General features: G+C 34.8%; 1 long non-coding RNA gene across 1 annotated transcript in view; it reads right to left on the bottom strand.

Annotated features, from left to right (window-relative positions):
* Positions 1-9,139: 9,139 nt before the first annotated feature.
* LOC106728017 overlaps positions 9,140-9,231 on the bottom strand; it is a 17,928-nt gene continuing 17,836 nt past the window's right edge. Inside the window, exon 3 of the long non-coding RNA XR_001364248.1 lies at positions 9,140-9,219. This is a non-coding gene — a long non-coding RNA (uncharacterized LOC106728017). The remainder of the gene's footprint in view (positions 9,220-9,231) is intronic.

Here is a 9,231-nt window from a genome sequence, read left to right as displayed (position 1 = left end):
ATCAGAAGGCTAAGAAACAGGAGAGATGTTTGAGTTCAAGAGTTTCCTCTGTAGCTGTCAGCATTGAGAAAATTACTAAAACAATGAGCATAGGGGAGCTCTTTGTCAAGAGACATAAAAAGTGAAAAATCAAGAGTGAAGTATACAACCCTGGGAAGGCAAATCAAAACCGAAAAAGAGTATAGCCCTTACAAGAAGATGAAAAGGAAAGATGATATTTAGGAATCAAATGGAATATTTGAACATTTTATCAAATGATATGAAAATTGAAGATGAGGGTCTCATTTCCTCTCCTTTGTTTTGTTCCTACTTACTGCACTAGGACATTTTTGGTTGTTTTGTTTGTTTGTTTGTTTTTCAGCCATGAAAGACTCTACTGCATAATACATCGACATTGTTACAAAATGCAATAATGCCAGAGAGAGCTGGTCATTTTAATCCAGAATATATGATCAGTTTAAAAATTAAGAAAATAGAAGACAATTATCTTTAAAATACTAAATCACTTTATGTCTACATGAGCTCTGAAATCATAGATAGGTCAAAGATTAATCAATGAATAAATCATAGCTTGAAACTCTCCTCATAATTAATCCAGTTGAGGCAGAATTAAATAGTAGAGTTCAATCAATTTAATCAGGGGTGTGAATCTTTATATAAAAAATATTTTTCCTATAAAACTCGGATCCTTAATATCATGTTTTTCTACTACTATATTTGAACTTAGCTGTGTATTATTTGTAACATAGAAATGTAACATTCCAGTCCTTTGTCAGATGATTAAATTTTAGGAGTAAACAATATTGAGTCTATACAATCCAAATGTTTATTGAGTATTTATTATGTACTAGGCACCTTGATTTATGCAATCTCAGTTATTCTGCAAAGTAGCCATTGCCAGATCAAATTTTTACAGAGAAAAATTAAGTTCAGAAGGCTCATCAACTTATCCAAGATGTCACAAGTAGTAAATGTGAAAATAATTAGGTCTAATTATAAAGACTATGTTTTTGCTGTTTAATTTATGTGTATGAGTTTTTATTTTCTTAAGAAATAATGAGCCCATATCATGTGACTAAATTATGTGTTGGGTACATAAATTAATGGATTTTCCTGGCAAGTTACAGCCTAATTAGCAGTTTCCAGGGAGACCAGAGACACTATGCCAATAAATATTATCTCACAGTTCTTACCTGAAAAGTACGTGAGCCATTGCCTTAAAAATGTTAGAAATTGCTGTAATAATTTAAGGATTTATTACTAATATGGTGGAGCTATGAGTGAAATTTACCAAACTTGTGTATGAACTATGGGACATGCATAGCCTATAGTTAATGCTGATTGTTCCCTATCATAATGTAACTCAGGAAGAGGTCTACCTGAATTGAAAAAGATAAGAACAAGGAGATGAGAAACATGTGACTTTCATCCTCAAGAATAAAAAGAGAAAGAGGGAATGGGAGGCCTTTTTCTATGAAAAAAAAAAAGTGAATTTTATATAGCCCTTAGGGTCATGGTTTTTGGAACATTTATGAATTTCCTAAACTTTGTCATTTTTATTATAGTGGCTTTTTTGTAGTATATTTCTATAGTGTTTTCATGTGAGCATCTCTTCCAACTTCCCCACCTCCCACCAAGTATGGCTAATACATTTCTTCTAGTAATAAAATCTTTCTTTCCTGTGGGGAACCAATTTCATCTGGCTGGAGTAGATCTCATTCTACTCCTTGCAAAGCAAGATTGGTGACTTGACCTTGAGTCAGCCAATAAGAGTAACATTTCCATTTGATTGCATAATTGGCATAAATGTTCATATCCCAAGAGTAAATTAGAGTGCCCTCTTAAACTTTGTCCCGTTATGGATATTTTATTTTTCTTTCTGCAGTTGCTACTAATTTGGAAGGACATATGACCCACCATGCAGAACAAGGTTTTAGACTTTGGGAGCCATGTGACCTGTCTTAACTACTCAACTCTGCAACTGTAGCAGGAGAGTAGTAATAGACAAAATGTAAACAAACTGAAGAGGTTATGTTCCAATAAAACTTTATTTGCAAAAACAGGTAGTAGGCCTGACTTGATCATCAGGTTATAGTTTGCTGATTCCTGATATAGAATCTATATACTAAAGAGGCAGTTCATGATTGCATCATTTGATATAATCAGAGCTAGTATAGACATTGACAAAAATCCGATAATATTATTTGAGATCTGTGTTAGTTACTTATTGCTGCATAACAAATTTCTCTAAAACTTAGCCCCTTGAAAGAACACACAGATATTTCCTCTTAGTTTCTGTAGGTCAAGAATTCAGAAGTGGTTTAAGCTGATGTTTCAGGCTCAGTGTCTCTCATGAGGCTCAACTGGGGCTAGAAGATCTGCTTCAAACTCACCCACATTATTTTTGGTAGGCTTCACTTCCCCATGGTCTATTCACTGGAGACCTCACTTCTTCCCCAAGTGGCATTGCCATAACATGGTAACTCGGTTTCCCCAGAGCAAGTGACAGAGATACAAAGAATAAGAAAGAGAGGAACCTAACTTTGAAAGTGATCTACCATCACCTCTGCTGTATGCTATTAGTCACGCAGACCAACTCTAGGTGTGAATTCCAAGAAGCCGGGGTCACTGGGAGCCATCATGGAGACTGGTTACCACAGGATCCTAAATGTGTCCATGTTTGACAATGTCTAAATCCCTCACTGCATTTACAAGTTAAAATAACAAATAGTTTTTTTTAAGCTTTTGTTGTTGTTGTTGTTCCTAATAGTGATCAAAGTTTTTGCCTATCTCATTCTATAAAGCGTAAAAACATTCAAGGTGAGTATGGTGGTTTGTAAAGAAGAGGATGATCAAGGAAGGAACAGGGGAGATTGGGGGGTTGGGGTGGGGTGGGCAATAAGTGTATTATTCTCCACAAGTAGTCATGTGCGATGGAGGAAGTCCAGAAATAAAGTGTTGGCAGCTCACAAAGGAAAAAAAATTAAGCTGAGTTCCTGCTAGCAAAGATGAGAAAGAAAAGGGTTTCATGTTGAGCTATCTCTGATCATAGATGAAATGATGGGAATAGAATTAAGTAAAGCCACATGTCAAGGGAAGTTTGTTTTTCCACATGAGCATAAAGAGCAGAAATATTAGGCATCTGGAGAAGCATAACTTCAGACAAATTGTACAAGATAATGAGACTTCACTGGGATCCGATAAAAACACTGAAACTACTCAAGAATATCTGACTATTGGAAAGTTCTGGGATGAAAAATCTAAGTTTATTATTATGATGTAAAAGGCATTTGCTACATAATAGCTAAAGCTGAACAGTGATTCAGATTTTCTTAGGAAATCTAAATAAATCACACCAAGCAGGCCCATAATAAAATGCAGTTATAAAAGAGGAATATCATTAGGATTTGTCTTATGGCAATAAATCATTTTAATAACACGGCTGTTAAAATGCAGGATGAATATCATAAGGTTTTTGGATTTTGGTTCCTATGAGCTGTTGAAATGAATCTATTGAATGAACTAAATGACTGAGATGACAGAATTTTGTTATACTTGGAAGTGAAGAATTTTAACTATATGTACATGGATATAATGAAGAGTACTATTAAAATTAATACAAATACTCAGATATGTGCCTTTAGTTTTATTAAGCATTGTAAATCAGAAGATATGTTTATAAACAGTCTAATAACCAAAGCCAAAATGTTTCTGAATTCTGCATAATTATTCAATATGCATTGTTTACTCAGATAAAGATCAACATCCCAGACTAAAATGGAAATAGCACTTTGACCAGATAATAATAATGATGTAATAGGGAAAATATGGTATCCAATTTGCTAAATAAAATTCAAATTTAGTAGAGAACAATATACATTTAATAATATCAGCAAAGTAAAATACTCTTGATGTAATGATCCATCATTATATACATTTTATTAGTACAACAAAACTCCTGTTGTTCACATCGAGTAATTTTCTGGTTGATAGGTATTCTTCACTCAAGCCACAGCTGAAACTGCATTATAAGAAAAAGGCATCTTCCACATAGTTATGAATGGAATGAAATATACACTTTTTCAGTGCCACCTATTGGTAGAAAGAAGAGATTTATATACAATTATTTTACATTTTTGTCATAATGGATAATGTATAAATAGTGAACAAAATATATCTAAAAATTATGAACTACTTTGGAGTGCCTTCATAAATTAGTATTAGTTTTGCTAACTCATTTATATATATGAGACTATCCTGGCAATTTCAGTTGAATAAATAACTAACAATTCGGCAGGTTATAAAAATATTTTTTTAATTTTTATGATTTTCACATCTTTGCACTGAGGTGTATAATATAAAATTTGGAGTTAAATTTGGCTTATTTGTTTAAATTGTAAGAAAATATGACTACAGCTTGATTTCATATCCATGCAATTTTTCAAATAAATAAAAAATACTTTTTTGCCAAAATATATTTACATAGAAATTAGAAATATTTAAATTAAGATAATCTTTGCCTGAATATTTAGAAATCCAATGATAATTTCTTTGAAAGTTTGAACATTTATTGACTGTGATTTATGTGATAGCAGAAATATATCATATACTATGCTATTAAATAAAATCCAATTGCATCGTTTGGTGCACTTAATTTGCTATTTTATTCCTATTTAAAAGTTTTTAAAAGACATCCTGATAAGGCATGGAATAAAGTGACAAATAAAATGCAATAATCAATTATTTGTAATAACAGTTGGTAGGCAATACTGAGGTGACATTTTTATTCTATTTTTGATATTTTTATAACTTTCAAAGATCATATGCTAGCTTTAGAATAAAAATAAAACAAAATCATTAAAACTAACTAGTAAACCTATAATAGTTTAATAAAATGTATGTAATTATTGACATTATAAATTCATTAAAATAATGAAAAATAGTTTATGTCTTCCAAATCACCCAGTACTATCATTTTTTTATGGTGTTTGATTTTTTTTAAAAAAATTAGTATGAAATTGTGTTTTCCAAATTGCTAATAGGCAATTGTATTTTATATAACAATTGTACTTTTACTTTAATTAAAAGAAGGGAATATCCTAACCTGAACCATTCCTTTACCTAGATTAGAAATAACGTTGTTGCTGAAAGATGAGTGGTTTTTCAACAGTGCTTAGTGAGTACCTAGTGATCCCCCAGGAGGAAGGGCAGAAGGAATAGAGGAGGGATTGGAGCAGGATGGGCCCTGAATCCCCTATTTCTGCTTCTGCTTTTCCTTGTTGCAGTGGTCGGTTTCACCCCTGTTCTGACCCAGATCTCCCATGGGATATGCAGACTACAAGAAAATATTTTTGTGAAGCTCTTTCTGTATAAATAATTGGACTTTAAAATATTTTACAACATCATGGCCCATGTCCATGAAGATTTAGAATAATGGTTAGTAAAGATGTACTTATGTACTTGTTTACTATCTAATTAATACACATAAAAAGTCTTCATATTATTCAGCCACCATCATTTCCTGCTCATGGACAGGGACTATGTCTTCATGTTTTTATTTTATTTTCAAATGAAGCACTCCTGGATAATTTCATATCTCCAGCCATGAGAAAAAACAGCAGTGCTGTTATAACTCACAATGCTGTCTCCTGTCAGAAACTATTTATAGTGAAACAATTGGGTCTTCTTGCTTCTGTAATTTCCAATGCCATTTATTTAATGCTGATTACACCCTTTCTCATGATACTTCATTATCCATCATCCATGATGACACCCATAAATAGTGGCATCTAATGATTCTCTCAGGTCCAAACCATACCTCTATTATGCAGAAAAAAGTAAATAACTCATTTTCTGGCCATGTGAAATTTAGTAGGTGTATTTGGAATGTAATACTGTAAACATAGAACAGCAATACATTGTTCACCTTTGTTTTCTCTTGAACTCTTTAGGCCACAGTTATTACATTCTTAGGATGTAATCTGTTGATGTTGACTGTACCCCTATCTACCACACCAACAACAGCAGGCATCTTTACCTTGCATGCCCCATTCCTCTTTTCCCGCTGGCATTCAGGGTAGTCACCCCAGCCCTTTCTTGGAGAAACCTCCTCTACAGAAGTTGTTGCTTTTGGTGGATGAATGAAGCCAACTCAGCAGGCAGAGAGTTTTAGAACACCTACTATATCTTACTTTCCTCCCACCATCACATTTCCTGTCAATGCATCCACTGATAAAACCCAACTGGAAGCCAGAAAACAAGGGAGCCTTGTTAATTCACTGTACTCATAACCTTCATCTACCTCAGAGCACGGTAGAAAAGAAGGTTGAAAGCATATCAGGAAGGGTAAATGGAAGGTGTTCAACACAAACACTACTTCCTATTAAAAATATTATCTGTCATTATGGATAGATTCATATGTATTTGTTATTAAAGATTCTAAATTGACCTTGATTACTGCAGGGATATTTACCTGAGTAGTTCGTTATTTAAATTATTTTTTGATTAATTGTTATTTCAGCGTATATTATAGTACTGTAATAATTTGTGAAGATACTGTAGCAACCATTAGCTATATTGAAAATGGCTGTTTTTCAACTCAGCAAAGGGAAGGAAATAAAAATTCTCATGAGAATATAGATAAATTCTGACTTTATTAATTATGTAATTCATACACCCAAAAGCAAAAAATATAATAATAAAAAATTTGGAAGACTTTGGGAATATATATTGACTTGAAAGCAAGCATATTACCCTTTTAATTGTTAAAGGTTTTTAATTATATATTTAATATAAGGAAAACTGACATGGTTAACAAATGTCCAAATGTAGACAACATTTTAAATAATTCTTAACTAGAAAACTAACAATAGTAGTCCTCTGTCTTCATTTGAATTTAAATGCAGCAATATTTATTTTTCTAAAGCTTTTTTCTCTATTTTTTGATATTTTATTGATACCCACCTTCTCAAATGCCCACTTTAAAAAGTCAGGGCTTCCTCATGAGGAGGTCTCCATATTTGGGTGCCCATATTTAGAGTATTTCAAATGTTCTTGACCAACACTTTAAGAAACAGTTTCAGTGTTCATACACATTTTTACTCATTTTATAATCAGCACTTACATTCACTTTAGAATGCACTCTGAATTTTCTATTCTATGCTATTTTATTCTACCACAAATGCTTAAAGCCTTATGATTTACAGGCAGTTTGATAAACAGAGCTAAGGACCTAGATTTGGAAAACTTAGTGATGACAGGAAGAAGCACAAATAGCCTTTCCAACATTTATTAAGTTTCATTTGTACTTATTTCTGATTCCTTGCTTTCTGTCTATCTTCCACTATCTGTGTAGAGATTTTTTAGGATTATCTTCTTAAATATATAATAGTCTGATCTACTTGTTTTTTTTTTCTACTTTAGTAATGGCTATTCCAATCCATTTTCACAAGCAGCATGTGAGATTTTTAGAAAATAGAAAACTAGACATGCATCCTACTCTAAAATAGATCCTAATAGGCTCCTTTTGTGGCTTCCGACTCTTCCACAACCCACATTCATCCTTTCTTCCACCCTACAATCTATTAATAGTTGTCAGATAAGGCTATTTTTAAAAAATTCCTTACTGTAAGCATTGGTTAGGATTCAATTGGGGAAACAGAACAACCACGAATGACATGACATAAAGCATTTTTCTTAGAGTTAGGCTCTACACAGCTGTGGGGAAAGTTGGTGAAATAACACTCTACAGGGAGATAGTTGGGACATTAGAGAAAAGTCACTAACCAGGATCCAGGAAGGAAATCTGGTGAGAAACATAAATAGATTATGTTCCTTATGGTGGGTCTCAAATTTCCTTGGTCAGTAGTTAGACAGCCAGGAGAAAAGCTCTAAGTGAAACCGAAAGAAAAAAAATCAAAGACAAACTAGAAACCTTCAGAGTAAGATGGTATCTTCAAGGACAAATGAGAGCCTGTCTCTAATTCTAATGATACAAGTAATATGCAGAAGAAGCAAGTGCCCTCGACGCCAGAGTTGCAGGTGTGTCTAGCCTGGGTCTTGAAGAAACTGCAGGGAGAGATCAAATACAGTGGGGCCTTGACTTAAGAGTGTCCAGACTAACGAGTTTTTCGAGATACGAGCCATCTCTCGGCCGATTTTTTGCTTTGAGTTGCGAGCTAAAATTCGGGTTACGAGCCAGCTTCAGATACCCCACCGCTAGTTGGCGCAGCGAACGTCACAGTGAACGCCACAACATCTGCCCAGCATCACGTGTCTCACTCGTTCACTTTTTGATTTGACATATGAGTAATTTGAGTTACGAGCTCCGTCACGGAACGAATTAAACTCATAAGTCAAGGCCCCACTGTAGTAGGTAGAGGACCTGTGGGTCTTTCAGCACACCAATGAGAGAAGCCAGTGGATCAGCCAAACTGTGGCCATTTCTGGCGGTGCATGGGGTTTGCACACATCTTCTGTAGGCTACTGCTTCATTTGTACCTTGCAAATCTCACTGGACTCTCCTGTGTCCAACCCTATCCACACAGGGGGTGTGGTTCTAGAAAATGGGGTTCCTGTTTAACTAAACCGCCATACTACAAAACAACCACACTCTATCTTTGCTCTCTTCCTTGGATGGAGAGCCCCATCACCTCAATTCTATCACCTAATTGAGGTAGCACCTTCCTCCACACAGAGAATCCTTTTCTAAATCCACAAGGTTACCCAGCTGTCATGGGTCAGTGGTTGAGCATCAACCTATAAACCAGGAAGTCAAGGTTTGATTGCCTGGGTTGCAGGCTTGATCTCCAGTGGGGGACATGCAGGAGGCAGCCGATCAATGATCCTCTCTCATCATTGATGTTTCTACCTCTCTCTCCCTCTCCCTTCCTCTTTGAAATCAATAAAATATATTTAAAAACAAACAATCAAAAAAAAAACAAGCAAATAAATCCACGAGGTCTTTTAAATGTCTTTCCTTATAAATCTTGTAACAAACTTTGTAAATCTATTGTAATATTTACTGTATCTCATACTTGTAAATTATCTAATGTTCCTACCTTAAATGTCACTCCCTTAAACCTAGTACAGAAAATTGCTCAATAATGTGAAAGGGCCTGTGGGGCACGTGGCCCCGCAGGCATCCGGCAGGGAGGACGACTGGCCGAAGGTCTCCCCCTCTCCGCCCCGTGAGATGCCCTGGTGCTGGGGGCCGCATCGCTGTGCCGTGCC

The sequence above is a fragment of the Myotis brandtii genome, unplaced genomic scaffold (genome assembly GCF_000412655.1).
Source record: "Myotis brandtii unplaced genomic scaffold, ASM41265v1 scaffold520, whole genome shotgun sequence".
Classification (NCBI taxonomy): Eukaryota; Metazoa; Chordata; class Mammalia; order Chiroptera; family Vespertilionidae; genus Myotis; species Myotis brandtii.
This window is presented reverse-complemented; position numbering and strand designations above follow the sequence as displayed.